At 34.0% G+C, this 16,549-nt stretch overlaps 1 long non-coding RNA gene across 1 annotated transcript; it reads right to left on the bottom strand.

The window, feature by feature from the left end:
* Window positions 1-10,370: 10,370 nt before the first annotated feature.
* Window positions 10,371-16,212, bottom strand: LOC143064408 (uncharacterized). Its single transcript, XR_012975241.1, has 2 exons — window positions 15,926-16,212; window positions 10,371-15,601 (listed from the first exon to the last, which is right to left on the bottom strand). It is a non-coding gene; the product is annotated as an uncharacterized LOC143064408 (long non-coding RNA).
* Between the last annotated feature and the right edge of the window lie 337 nt (window positions 16,213-16,549).

Below are 16,549 nucleotides of genomic sequence, written 5' to 3'. Positions count from 1 at the left end.
GCCTTCAACAGCCCGTTCCGACGATGATTAGAGATAGTGATCCAGTTGAATCTGATGTAAACTTTTTAATTTATTTTTCCGTTCCGTTCCGTTCCGCAAAGTACCAATTGCTCTGAGGAATTGGTATTTAACGGAAAAAAGGGAAACAGACATCTTTAATGTAATTAAAGCAGTATGATAAAAAAAATTGTCTGACACCTCTTTTTGCATGAGTGGTATGTGTTTTAGATAGCATTTTCGACTTGATCAATAATAAAAAATTTAAGGCAGGTTACACAAAAAGTCTTTCTCCTTCCATCGGTAATTATATTTTAAAAAAGGGGCCTTCAACAGCCCGTTCCGACGATGATTAGAGACAGTGATCCAGTTGAATCTGATGTAAACTTTTTAATTTATTTTTCCGTTCCGTTCCGTTCCGCAAAGTACCAATTGCTCTGAGGAATTGGTATTTAACGGAAAAAACGGAAACAGACATCTTTAATGTAATTAAAGCAGTATGATAAAAAAAAATTGTCTGACACCTCTTTTTGCATGAGTGGTATGTGTTTTAGATAGCATTTTCGACTTGATCAATAATAAAAAATTTAAGGCAGGTTACACAAAAAGTCTTTCTCCTTCCATCGGTAATTATATTTTAAAAAAGGGGCCTTCAACAGCCCGTTCCGACGATGATTAGAGACAGTGATCCAGTTGAATCTGATGTAAACTTTTTAATTTATTTTTCCGTTCCGTTCCGTTCCGCAAAGTACCAATTGCTCTGAGGAATTGGTATTTAACGGAAAAAACGGAAACAGACATCTTTAATGTAATTAAAGCAGTATGATAAAAAAATTTGTCTGACACCTCTTTTTGCATGAGTGGTATGTGTTTTAGATAGCATTTTCGACTTGATCAAAAATAAAAAATTTAACACAAAGGCAGGTTACACAAAAAGTCTTTCTCCTTCCATCGGTAATTATATTTTAAAAAAGAGGCCTTCAACAGCCCGTTCCGACGATGATTAGAGACAGTGATCAAGTTGAATCTGATGTAAACTTTTTAATTTATTTTTCCGTTCCGTTCCGTTCCGCAAAGTACCAATTGCTCTGAGGAATTGGTATTTAACGGAAAAAACGGAAACAGACATCTTTAATGTAATTAAAGCAGTATGATAAAAAAAATTGTCTGACACCTCTTTTTGCATGAGTAGTATGTGTTTTAGATAGCATTTTCGACTTGATCAATAATAAAAAATTTAACACAAAGGCAGGTTACACAAAAAGTCTTTCTCCTTCCATCGGTAATTATATTTTAAAAAAGAGGCCTTCAACAGCCCGTTCCGACGATGATTAGAGACAGTGATCAAGTTGAATCTGATTTAAACTTTTTAATTTATTTTTCCGTTCCGTTCCGTTCCGCAAAGTACCAATTGCTCTGAGGAATTGGTATTTAACGGAAAAAACGGAAACAGACATCTTTAATGTAATTAAAGCAGTATGATAAAAAAAATTGTCTGACACCTCTTTTTGCATGAGTGGTATGTGTTTTAGATAGCATTTTCGACTTGATCAGTAATAAAAAAATTAACACAAAGGCAGGTTACACAAAAAGTCTTACTTCTTTCATTGGTAATTATTTTTTTGGTAAACATATCTCATGTCAAGGACCTTTTTCGCTCCATAACCCTTTTACTTATATATATATATGCATATAGGATAACAAGTATTTGTTGAGTGACTGAAATTTCCCAAAATTATACAAATGTATATTTGAAATACAAATGTGGGGATCATTTAAGTTTAGGAAAATATTTATTCCATTAAAATCCATCAACAAGTTTTAAAGGTTTAAGGTGTACAGTGTGGTTTCTCCAATGATTCTCTACATATTTTTTTAATACATCAAGGATTGTTAAGATGTTATCCTCCCTCTATATATGTCCTTGGACCAACTTAAAACATTTAAAGAAAAAAAAACGTAGAACCCATGTTTTTATTGCTTTTCTTTAAATTAATTTAAAAGTCACAATAAACTATAATGCTTTAAAACAACCTAAAATATACCTTTAATACATGTAGCTACATGTACATGTTTAAGACTGCCCCTAGCACAACTTATAGCAAATTTCAAAAGACAAAAAGAAATAATACATGTATTTCCGCTGGTATGCTGAAAAATAGGGTAAGTTGTGGGTAATATTATTTTATTTATATACAAACATTTTTAGCTAATAACTACTAGCTATAGGGAACCAGTCTGACTTTAATAGAGCTGAAGGGAATCTAAGACAAATGTATTGATTATTTAGGGAATCACGGAAGCATGACTAGATCTGGCTACCTCTTACGCAGCCAATGCCCCCCCCCCCCCCCGCCCCCCCCCCCCCCAATTAGAAATTCTGGAATCACTGGGTATGCACTACAAATTAGGGTTAGCTGAAACATGCTGGTATGTATTTTTTTTGTATAATTGATTGGGTATTTAATGAAGGTACAATAACAATTAAGGGCATGCCTAGGCCTCATGAGGCATAATAAAGGTAGTTAGCCATTGAAATTTCAAATACAACTGCAAGAATTAACATCTACATGTTTGTTGCCTATTTGGTGCTAAAATATGGAGCTGGAATATTCATTTTCATATTTGCCTACGCTAGCACATTTTTAATTAGCCATTGTTGTTCTCTTACATCACTACCCTCCAACAGTGCACACACATTTTGATTTTTTATTGTACTGAATCTGGTATTTCTGTCACTTTTGACTGAAGTTTAACCATTCCTTTTGAGAAAAAATAAGAAATAACAGATAGGGGTTAACACTGTCAAATGCCATTTCACTGATTATTCTAATATACTATCCATACAGATCTGTGTCCACACTTGTAACAATGACAATAAATTCTTTTCATATTGAGTCTTGTGTATATATATATATATATATATATATATATATATATATATATGTTACTCTCTCAAACGTGTCCATCCCCCCAAACGTGTCCGATCGCCAAAACGTGTCCATTTCGCCGTATCGTGTCCAATGTTGTCCTTCGCACAAAAGTGTCCAATTTTTATCTCGCCGAAACGTGTCCGATGAAGAACGTCCGCCGAAACGTGTCCATTTTATAACGCCAAAACGTTCCAAAACTTTTAGTGCTATAACATCCCCATGGACGCCAACAAGACAACAATCCATCGAAACCCAAATATTGTACACCCAATACACTATATAAGGACACCTCATAAAAAATATACAGTTTTCTTTGCAAGACATTTTGTTAATTTCTTAGGCAGCAACCATTTGATTTTCTGGGGGAGGGGGGGGCCTATGGTTTTTTTTCTGTGCAAACTTTTTTTTCGCCTTCGGCGAAGAACAATCTATTTTTTTAGCGACAAACCGAAAACATTTGTTTTCTTTCAATTTTAGCATTACATATAGTGGCAGCCGAGGGTGAAACAAACAATTTTTTTTTCTCAGGGACCAAAACAAATTATTTTTTTCACCAAAACCTGGAAACAAACTTTTTTTTCCAAAAAAAACCATAGCCCCCCCCCCCCCCCCCCCCAGAAAATCAAATGGTTGCTGCCTTATCTTCCAGTGGCAAATATCTTATGCATATTCTAAACTAATATAGTTTTTAGAAATATAAAAATGTGGTTGATTAGGAATAATATTAAAAATTATATTATAATAGTAGAAATGAAAACCACACCATGTAGATACAAGTATGACAAAAATACTAGTCATAGCACATATTAAGGGATAACTTTTTAAATATCATTCGTATCTGGTTGTAAATTCGAATAGGTAAAAGTGTTATCAAATATAGCGTATAACGACTTACTTTGAATCAGGAAAAATATATTTTTCACAGTATTTACTTACTTTTTTAGCAATTGAAACTACAAAATGTACTACTATGGTTGACAATTTAAAAGGAAGAACAATAGCATTATACCCGAACCCTAACACTGTCCCTAACTCTTCAAATCACCCTAACCCTTAACCTTACCCATACCCTAACCATACGGCACACGAGGTCACTCATTGACTCGGCCTACAGTGCTAGATCAATCTTTGACACAGCCTACGGCTAGATGGCACGTTGGCGCAGACTTCAACACTGTTTAAACAGTTTTTGTATATCATAATGTTGAATTGTTCATATGGCGACTTTTGGAGGTGAAATTAACGTCAACTTAATATCAATCAGCTGGCAGTTGGGAAAAAAAAAACATTCTGTAAAATTAAACCAATGGAGCTTTCAAATTGTCGACCTGTCAACCTGTAATCCTTTCGACTTGTCAATCTGTCAAATTTGCAATCTGTCGACCTGTCAACATAACCGACTTATGTACACATTAACTGATTTACTACTCTATTCTTCCAATTGAACTACAATCCATATATTCTACTTGACCCAACATGTGTGCTAGATGGCACATTGACACAGCCTACGGCTCTAAATGGCACATTGACACAGCCTATCTTGTAATTGATATTAGGCAGGCGTTACCTGATGAGCTCCCGGATTTTTTTTAAGAAATCTTCCATTCAACAATTATCAATATTTTTAACAAAGGTTGCGAACAAATCCAGGGACGAAACTATGTATCTTGGGACGATTGAACCCTTTTGTCATAGCGCGAATATGAGTGAGTACATCCGGAAATTGAAAACGTGTAAGTGGACCATTTTACAGAAAATGATAGCAATTGGTATTTTGCGGAACGGAACGGAAATCAGATTCAACTTGATCACTGTTTCTAATCATCTTCGGAAGGCCCCTTTTTTAATTTATAATTACCAATGGAAGTAGAAAGACCTTTTGTCTAACCTGTCTTTGTGTTATTTTTTATACGTCCGTCAAATTTGACGGGACGTATTATGGTATACAAATGTCCAGTGTCCGTCCGTCCGTCCGTCCGTCTGTCCGGTGTAAACATGTCGCACCGTAACTTGAGAACGACTTATCCAAATTTCATGAAACTTAACATAGTTGTTTCTTATGATGGTAAAATGATCTGTATACTTTTTTGTGAAAATAAGATTACAACTTTTTGAGTTACGGCACTTTGTAACTAAAACAGGGGTGTGTTTTTTTCACATGTCGCACCGTATCTCAAAAACGATTCTTGATTATGGCTTAAAACTTTAAATACTTCTTAGTTATATTAATCTAAAGATCTGTATACTTTTTGGTGATGATTCATTTTTATATTTTCGAGTTACTGAGTTTATTGTAAAAAAAAGAGGTGTTTTTCACATGTTGCGCTGTATCTCTATTGCTTAAAACTTAACAGGCTAATGTTGCGTCGGGTTTCCAAATACATCTTGTACAATCTTCCTATTGAGCGGGAATAAGGAATGAGTCAGGATATACTAAGCATGACATCCTGTACAACCCTGTGTTATTCAAAAAAGATTTTTATGTTTTTTCACAAGACGACGGGCGTATCATGCGCTCATGGCGCAGCTGTTTATTTAAATATTGATCAAGTCGGAATGCTATCTAAAACACTTACCACTCATTCAAAAAAGAAGGGTCTGACTTGTTTTTATCATACTGCTTTAATTACATTAAAGATGTCTGTTTCCGTTTTTTCCGTTAAATACCAATTCCTCAGAGCAATTGGTACTTTGCGGAACGGAACGGAACGGAAAAATAAATTAAAAAGTTTACATCAGATTCAACTGGATCACTATCTCTAATCATCGTCGGAACGGGCTGTTGAAGGCCCCTTTTTTAAAATATAATTACCGATGGAAGGAGAAAGACTTTTTGTGTAACCTGCCTTAAATTTTTTATTATTGATCAAGTCGAAAATGCTATCTAAAACACATACCACTCACGCAAAAAGAGGTGTCAGACAATTTTTTGTTATCATACTGCTTTAATTACATTAAAGATGTCTGTTTCCGTTTTTTCCGTTAAATACCAATTCCTCAGAGCAATTGGTACTTTGCGGAACGGAACGGAACGGAAAAATAAATTAAAAAGTTTACATCAGATTCAACTTGATCACTGTCTCTAATCATCGTCGGAACGGGCTGTTGAAGGCCTCTTTTTTAAAATATAATTACCGATGGAAGGAGAAAGACTTTTTGTGTAACCTGCCTTTGTGTTAAATTTTTTATTATTGATCAAGTCGAAAATGCTATCTAAAACACATACCACTCGTGCAAAAAGAGGTGTCAGACAATTTTTTTTTATCATACTGCTTTAATTACATTAAAGATGTCTGTTTCCGTTTTTTCCGTTAAATACCAATTCCTCAGAGCAATTGGTACTTTGCGGAACGGAACGGAACGGAAAAATAAATTAAAAAGTTTACATCAGATTCAACTTGATCACTGTCTCTAATCATCGTCGGAACGGGCTGTTGAAGGCCTCTTTTTTAAAATATAATTACCGATGGAAGGAGAAAGACTTTTTGTGTAACCTGCCTTTGTGTTAAATTTTTTATTATTGATCAAGTCGAAAATGCTATCTAAAACACATACTACTCATGCAAAAAGAGGTGTCAGACAATTTTTTTTATCATACTGCTTTAATTACATTAAAGATGTCTGTTTCCGTTTTTTCCGTTAAATACCAATTCCTCAGAGCAATTGGTACTTTGCGGAACGGAACGGAACGGAAAAATAAATTAAAAAGTTTACATCAGATTCAACTTGATCACTGTCTCTAATCATCGTCGGAACGGGCTGTTGAAGGCCTCTTTTTTAAAATATAATTACCGATGGAAGGAGAAAGACTTTTTGTGTAACCTGCCTTTGTGTTAAATTTTTTATTTTTGATCAAGTCGAAAATGCTATCTAAAACACATACCACTCATGTAAAAAGAGGTGTCAGACAATTTTTTTTTTATCATACTGCTTTAATTACATTAAAGATGTCTGTTTCCGTTTTTTCCGTTAAATACCAATTCCTCAGAGCAATTGGTACTTTGCGGAACGGAACGGAACGGAAAAATAAATTAAAAAGTTTACATCAGATTCAACTTGATCACCGTCTCTAATCATCGTCGGAACGGGCTGTTGAAGGCCTCTTTTTTAAAATATAATTACCGATGGAAGGAGAAAGACTTTTTGTGTAACCTGCCTTTGTGTTAAATTTTTTATTTTTGATCAAGTCGAAAATGCTATCTAAAACACATACCACTCATGCAAAAAGAGGTGTCAGACATTTTTTTTTATCATACTGCTTTAATTACATTAAAGATGTCTGTTTCCGTTTTTTCCGTTAAATACCAATTCCTCAGAGCAATTGGTACTTTGCGGAACGGAACGGAACGGAAAAATAAATTAAAAAGTTTACATCAGATTCAACTGGATCACTGTCTCAACGGGCTGTTGAAGGCCCCTTTTTTAAAATATAATTACCGATGGAAGGAGAAAGACTTTTTGTGTAACCTGCCTTTGTGTTAAATTTTTTATTATTGATCAAGTCGAAAATGCTATCTAAAACACATACCACTCATGCAAAAAGAGGTGTCAGACAATTTTTTTTTTATCATACTGCTTTAATTACATTAAAGATGTCTGTTTCCGTTTTTTCCGTTAAATACCAATTCCTCAGAGCAATTGGTACTTTGCGGAACGGAACGGAACGGAAAAATAAATTAAAAAGTTTACATCAGATTCAACTTGATCACTGTCTCTAATCATCGTCGGAACGGGCTGTTGAAGGCCTCTTTTTTAAAATATAATTACCGATGGAAGGAGAAAGACTTTTTGTGTAACCTGCCTTTGTGTTAAATTTTTTATTATTGATCAAGTCGAAAATGCTATCTAAAACACATACTACTCATGCAAAAAGAGGTGTCAGACAATTTTTTTTATCATACTGCTTTAATTACATTAAAGATGTCTGTTTCCGTTTTTTCCGTTAAATACCAATTCCTCAGAGCAATTGGTACTTTGCGGAACGGAACGGAACGGAAAAATAAATTAAAAAGTTTACATCAGATTCAACTTGATCACTGTCTCTAATCATCGTCGGAACGGGCTGTTGAAGGCCTCTTTTTTAAAATATAATTACCGATGGAAGGAGAAAGACTTTTTGTGTAACCTGCCTTTGTGTTAAATTTTTTATTTTTGATCAAGTCGAAAATGCTATCTAAAACACATACCACTCATGCAAAAAGAGGTGTCAGACAATTTTTTTTTTATCATACTGCTTTAATTACATTAAAGATGTCTGTTTCCGTTTTTTCCGTTAAATACCAATTCCTCAGAGCAATTGGTACTTTGCGGAACGGAACGGAACGGAAAAATAAATTAAAAAGTTTACATCAGATTCAACTTGATCACTGTCTCTAATCATCGTCGGAACGGGCTGTTGAAGGCCTCTTTTTTAAAATATAATTACCGATGGAAGGAGAAAGACTTTTTGTGTAACCTGCCTTTGTGTTAAATTTTTTATTTTTGATCAAGTCGAAAATGCTATCTAAAACACATACCACTCATGCAAAAAGAGGTGTCAGACATTTTTTTTTTATCATACTGCTTTAATTACATTAAAGATGTCTGTTTCCGTTTTTTCCGTTAAATACCAATTCCTCAGAGCAATTGGTACTTTGCGGAACGGAACGGAACGGAAAAATAAATTAAAAAGTTTACATCAGATTCAACTGGATCACTGTCTCAACGGGCTGTTGAAGGCCCCTTTTTTAAAATATAATTACCGATGGAAGGAGAAAGACTTTTTGTGTAACCTGCCTTTGTGTTAAATTTTTTATTATTGATCAAGTCGAAAATGCTATCTAAAACACATACCACTCATGCAAAAAGAGGTGTCAGACAATTTTTTTTTTTATCATACTGCTTTAATTACATTAAAGATGTCTGTTTCCGTTTTTTCCGTTAAATACCAATTCCTCAGAGCAATTGGTACTTTGCGGAACGGAACGGAACGGAAAAATAAATTAAAAAGTTTACATCAGATTCAACTTGATCACTGTCTCTAATCATCGTCGGAACGGGCTGTTGAAGGCCTCTTTTTTAAAATATAATTACCGATGGAAGGAGAAAGACTTTTTGTGTAACCTGCCTTTGTGTTAAATTTTTTATTATTGATCAAGTCGAAAATGCTATCTAAAACACATACCACTCATGCAAAAAGAGGTGTCAGACAATTTTTTTTTATCATACTGCTTTAATTACATTAAAGATGTCTGTTTCCGTTTTTTCCGTTAAATACCAATTCCTCAGAGCAATTGGTACTTTGCGGAACGGAACGGAACGGAAAAATAAATTAAAAAGTTTACATCAGATTCAACTGGATCACTGTCTCTAATCATCGTCGGAACGGGCTGTTGAATGCCCCTTTTTTAAAATATAATTACCGATGGAAGGAGAAAGACTGTTTGTGTAACCTGCCTTTGTGTTAATTTTTTTATTATTGATCAAGTCGAAAATGCTATCTAAAACACATACCACTCATGCAAAAAGAGGTGTCAGACAATTTTTTTTATCATACTGCTTTAATTACATTAAAGATGTCTGTTTCCGTTTTTTCCGTTAAATACCAATTCCTCAGAGCAATTGGTACTTTGCGGAACGGAACGGAACGGAAAAATAAATTAAAAAGTTTAAATCAGATTCATTTTGATCACTGTCTCTAATCAAGGACGACGTGAGGTCAGTCTAGATATCATAATGCATGACTTGCAAATGCGTTAATTTCATGATAATTTATCAGAACAATCCGACATATTCATCTACAGAATATTTCCCGATGTTATACATTATTACACATTTCACCTGTGAAGATGAGATTAAGTATACATTTGTGTTATTTGTATATGGAAAACCGTAAAACACAGAAATTCTAAAGTTTGTTTTGTTTTAAAGATTTTTCGAAATTTTGATAAATGCCCCCTTTGGATACCTTAAATGAAATTCCGTTCCGTTCCGTTCCGTTCCGTTCCGTAAAGTACCAATAGCCGTTTCGTAGATGGCAGCCTTTGTTTGTATGAGGAAATGAAAAAAAAACGAGTTCTTCTAGGAGTACAATTCAGTCGATTTGGAAAATGATACTTTCTTGACCCGTCAGAACAAAACTTGAATATTTTGGACGATCTGATGTCTACTGCAGCCTTAGACCCGAGAATAACCGCGATCTGTGTACTGGAGGAGACACAACAGGAATGTATCCGTAGTAGTTCTTAACCAAAATTTGTATTACAGCAAGGATCATACTCAGAATTGAAACTGTCATTATTTAGTTATGTTTAATTGTCCTATAGATAAGCAACAAGTGATGACATTAGGCAAACAAATGTATCGAGAGAAAGTCAGCTATTTTATGAATAAGTTTCAGGATGCTACAGCGCAACCGTTTGGTTAATTATCTCAGATGGTGCCATTAAAACAAAATACATATATGGTTTGGCGATATCTGGCCACAGCTTTTATTCATAATATGATAGATTCATATAATATATAATATATATATATATATAGATAGATAGACCATAGATTTATATGTATATGTAGATAGATCTATGGTCGGTTACCCGAAGATAATATGGCAACCAGATAGATAGATAGATAGATATATATGAAAATGTAAAGATGCACCGTGGGATACACTGGTGCTTTAAATTTAGAAAACACCGTGGGATACACAAGTGTAGTCTGTATTATCCAAAAACCTAAAATTTCATAGTTAACATTAAGATTCTATGCAGCGAATTCTGCCATTTACGGGAATATATTTATGATGCTCAAAGTTCAAATAAGTCACTTTTCTCAACAGCAAACAAGTTAACATCATCAGTCAAATCTGTATCACCACTGCCACCGACACAAACCTGAAAAATAAATACAAAAGAGCAGTATCTTGTACAATAAAAAGGAGTGGGAGGGCGGGTTTTCAAGTTTACCGCTTACGAAATTTAAACAGCTTGCTTGCTGCGATGAAATTCTAAAAAGGACTAAATGACGTCACAGAATATAACGTCACTCATGTTGGGTAAATCTAAAACATGAAACACAATCCGTGAGTGGCCCCAGCGATAACTGAATTTAAGTCTATTAACTTAAATTCCATTATCTCAGATGGTGCCATTAAAACAAAATACATATATGGTTTGGCGATATCTGGCCACAGCTTTTATTCATAATATGATAGATTCATATAATATATAATATATATATATATATATATATATATAGATAGATAGACCATAGATTTATATGTATATGTAGATAGATCTATGGTCGGTTACCCGAAGATAATATGGCAACCAGATAGATAGATAGATAGATATATATGAAAATGTAAAGATGCACCGTGGGATACACTGGTGCTTTAAATTTAGAAAACACCGTGGGATACACAAGTGTAGTCTGTATTATCCAAAAACCTAAAATTTCATAGTTAACATTAAGATTCTATGCAGCGAATTCTGCCACATTGACGGAGGAAAACAGAGACTCTGTCAACCGCCATAAAAAGGGCGGTTCGCTGCAAAGCTGTGAACCAGATATGAGATAACTACAGATAGATAGATAGATATTTTTATTTAACGTACAACTTGGTACATATATATATTAAATAATCTAGATAGATAGATAGATATTTTATTTAACGTACAACTTGGTACATATATATATAGTAAATAATCTAGATAGATAGATAGATATTTTATTTAACGTACAACTTGGTACATATACATGATCAATATTCTAGATAGATAGATATTTTATTTAAAGTACAACTTGGTACATATATATGTTAAATAATCTAGATGATGTTTTGTGAACAACTGTTCAAAACATATTTACCTACACAGATAAAAATACTTACCAAAACTACAGCAAACCATAAGATAGTTGATTGTATTTGTATATCATAAAATATAGTATATTATAGTATATCAACAAATAATATTAAAGATGTTTAAGAATTCATTTCATAAGCAGGTTAAGGGTGACAAGTGAAAAACATCCAGTTGAAAAATTTCTGGTCTGATCGAAAATTATAATATTTTATGTAGCAACCCTGACAGCTAATTATAAAGGCAATAAATAGTTGTAAATTCTATAGCAGCACCGTCCATGTTTGCATTGGTCAAATTTGAGACCATCCTTACTTAAGAATGATGAATCTCACAATCCATCTGATCATGTTCTTCATCTCATTGTGCAAAGACCCACTCTAGAACTACTTGTGTCATTACCTGCTACAAGTTAATTAAAAATATGTTGGATCCTTATAGTTTCATTATATATTCTGAGTTAACTTTTTAACATGCGACAAATATGCCACCACAAAAATGCATTTCTGTGGCTAGACCTAAGTCAACCCCATCTGGAGGATGTCAGTCTGCTGCAAAAACATACTTACTATTGAGGATTTTACTATTCAAACATCAAACATTAAAGCTAAAGGATCTCCTACAAATCTTGTACGGCAAATAGCTACATGGAAGTACATGTATAGTTACATAGTAATACGAATACAATTTAAAGCATAATAAATCAAGAAAAATAATCATTCTCTGTAAAACCCTGTATTAAGTGTCAGTATTGGATCTCCAACCCTTTTAATAATCGTCCAAAAACAATTGAAAGGACAGCTTCAAATACACTGAATTCATACCAAGTATAACCAACACAAGATAAGAAAATATTGCTAGACTTCAGCATGACTCTGGTTGTGGTAAATGTAAAGGCCTGGAGTGTTTAATACCTTCTTAAAAACTCAAACCTCAATTTTGACACATCATTAAATTACGAAAAAAATATCCAATCCTAGTAAATTAGTAATGTCACAATTTTTGTTGAGAGAGATACAAAATGTACAAGTAAACAATACCTTAACCATTCATAAAGAGATAGGAAATGTATTCAATAAATCAACTAGAGAACCGAACTCATGAAAAAAAGGAAAGACTGTCCTCTCTGATACATCTGTATGTACTGGGTGGTGTGGAACTTACAAATAAACGGTTACAAAAGGTCTGAAATAACAGTAATAAATTCACTTGGGGTAATAGCAGGATAAACATCTGCAGTTGGGACCAAGCATCTGAAGCAATCCCTCTAAAAACCAGAAATGGCTTCAGCCATAATGCAAAATTTGTACCAGATCAGTGATAATGAATGTCATACTAAACTCTAATCTAAAATAAAAGTTCATACCAAACTTACATAGGCCAGAGGCCCCAGACTTGGAACAGATACTAAAATGCCAAGGGGTTAAACAAGTTTTTAAAATCTCAACCAAATGAAGAAGAAACAAACACACAGCAATATGCACAGTAAAAATCACACAGTTTAAAGAAGTCCAGTGGCGGATCCAGAACTTTTCCTAAGGGGGCCCGCTGACTGACCTAAGGGGAGGCCCGCTCCAGTCATGCTTCAATGATTCCCTATATAATCAACCAAATTTTTCCCACAAAAGGGGGGGCCCAGGCCCCCCCCCCCCCCGGATCCGCCTATGAAGTCAGAGTCAAATATCAGAATAGGTAACAAATCAAACCAAACAAAAATTGAAAATGACGATATTACATAAATCAACAACGGACTACTAACAGTTACCGACATGCCAGCTCCAGACCTCAATTTAACTGTTCGAAAAACTATGTCTTCAATATACGAAATATCTAGCACCATCCCGTCATGGGGGTTTAATATCATATCATCATAAAATATATTAGAGAAACATAACTCTTATCATACCTGCAACTGGTTTAAAAATAAAGGAGTTTTAGTCCGATGCAAAGATGTGCAAGTGAATCAATATTGAAGCCAAAATAAGCCGTATATATGCAGGCAACAGTATCCCTACTTTATATAAGTTTGCTTTTATGTTTCGTTAGTTTTTGAGGTAAATGCTGACATTTGTCTGTTGTAAAATTCTTATAATGTAAACGCCCATAAATACAAAGCAAGAATAACTGGATCAACTCAGGCAAACGGAAATTAAAAGAATGACTTTGAGAACCCTATACTAGAGTCTAAATCCATGTAAGCAGAAACAAACATTTAGCATAACAGCAGCAACCACTCTTTCTCTCTCTCGGCTTGGGTTTGAACCAGGTTGCCCAAAAAAACACTTATTTCCATTAAAGGACTAGGTGATTTGAACTTGGATATCACAAGAAGGCCTAGATTATGCAAAGTAAACATGGTTAAAGTTACCTGTTAGGACATCCAAAAGTTATAAAGGATGACCTGTGTTACACAAAAAAAAAAAAAAAAACACAAACAAGTGCTTAACAACATCTAGATACCCTCATAATTAAAAGCATAACATTTCAAATAGTCCCAGCGTTCATGCTAACTGAAATTCAACCTGTACTATAATTTTCATTAATAAATAACAACCATAATTTAGAATCAACTGTTGCCAAGCAACCAGTAGGGCCAATGATTTTATGCAAATGAAAAGTTCCTCATAAATTGCGCAACTCCTAGAATCTCCCAGGATGAAGATTACAATACATTCTAGTATATATATAAATTAAAGCTGAACATTGTCGACACCTAAATACTAAAGATTTTTAACGGTGGAGCAGACTGCAAGACAAGCTGTAAATAATTACTTAGTTTGTACTAGATTTGCTAATATTACATGTACATACATGTATATATCCGTTTAACTGCGACGACAAATTTAAATTACACAAAACTTGTAAGTCTCATTTTAAAAGTTGGTTACAAGATAAAACCATTTGGCCCCTTTTTTCCCTTAATATATATATATATAAAAAAAAAACAATAATAATGAAAAGTTCCCACACACTTAAGACTGGTTGGTAGGGTTTGTGGCAAACAGAAATATTTGCAGTCTGTCCTAAAATGGTGATCAATAAATATAGACTTCTATAAATTTTGTCCTTTAAATTGTGGTACTTTATTGCAAAATCTGTATTCAAGCAGTACATGCATATCTGATTTTTAATATTCAGATTATTAAACAAGATAAATTATTATAATGTTATATAAATCGGTAGCGTCCTCCATTCAAAATGTGATAATATACCAAACAACATTTAAAAGTTTCACATGTAATATATTTATATAACAATTATATATAATTGTACTAACCTCATATTTACGAATGTTTTTTATTTCAAACACATGATGCGGCATCCCATCATGTTATGGCCATATAAATTTGTAAAAGTAACACATTCAGCAATATTTTATGGATTTTAAGTTTAGAAACTGAGATATAAACGTTGCACAAATCTTTTCAATCTAACCCTTAAGATTAGAAAAAGTTGTCTTAATCTTTATAAATATGTTTGTTATATGTTGGAATCACATGTACATTTTGTACATGAGGGGTTTAACTTAAAAGTAAATACTGCTTTTAACTAGTAAATCTGGCGATTACCTGATAAATTCTCAATTGGATCATACTAATGCAGAGCTCTAGGGGTTTGCATAAATAACGTCTGATGATGATCCAATGTACAAATGTATGTGACCAAAGGAGTTGAGTTAGTGGCATGATGAGTCGTGAATCCAGTCCAGTCTGGTGACCCATCGTAAAAACTGGCGTGTCCTTGTTGTCTAAGTCTCTGGTCCAACTGTTATAACCCTTGGCCGTGTTCTGTGGCCGAGCAAAGTCTCTAACTGATCTTCCCAACATTGTGCTACAACTCAACAAAAAGTAAATATTAGTTCCACAATGCTACATAGCATTGACATAACAAAACCCAATGACTGTACAAAGAAACAATAACAATAAAAAATTATGTATACTCATACATGTAGTTGTGTCGATAATAGTTACAATAATTTAAAAAAATTAATAATTCAAAATTAGTATATATACAGATTTATATATTATCCATAGTCAGTTGATAGTAACATAGTGTAATATTTGTACTGTATATAATTGAGTTATTACAATAATAATTCAAGCTGTGGCCTGTTGACATATGGCTAAATTCTTGATTTAACGGAACTATTCATACCATATCGACCTAGTCTAGGCTAGAGAGTAGTAGCAACTAAAAAATGTATACATGTCACTGTGATGAACGACTCTTGACAGTTTTTAGTACACAAAAGTGTAGGTACACGCAAAATTTATAGCCGGATATATACAGATAATGATAATAAAATTGAGAATGGAAATGGGGAATGCGTCAAAGAGACAACAACCCGACCAAATAAAAAACAACAGCAGAGGGTCACCAACAGGTCTCCAATGCAGCGAGAAACTCCCGCACCCGGAGGCGTCCCTCAGCCGGCCCCTAAACAAATATATACTAGTTTGCTTAAATCCACCAGCAAGCTAACATTTAGCGATGATTTCTTTTGGCTACTGCTTCTTAACTCCGGGTATGGTCTCTGTTCAAGATTTCCAAGATTTGTTTATTTGTATCGAAAGTTGAACTTCCGGTTACGAACCTGGGTCCTTCGCCCCAAAGAGTACGTCCCTTTTACGTTCATATCCTTTCGTGGAATATTTGCTGTATATGTGCTATGAAAGATCCAGATACACAATTACCGATGTATTACTTTTAATTCGGAAGTTTTCGGGAATTCATTAGATAACACCTGCCCCACAACACATAATCATTAAAGACACGTTA

The sequence above is a fragment of the Mytilus galloprovincialis genome, chromosome 2 (assembly GCF_965363235.1).
Source record: "Mytilus galloprovincialis chromosome 2, xbMytGall1.hap1.1, whole genome shotgun sequence".
Lineage (NCBI taxonomy): Eukaryota > Metazoa > Mollusca > Bivalvia > Mytilida > Mytilidae > Mytilus > Mytilus galloprovincialis.
Note: the sequence above shows the minus strand (reverse complement) of the source record. Positions and strands in the feature narration are given on the sequence as shown.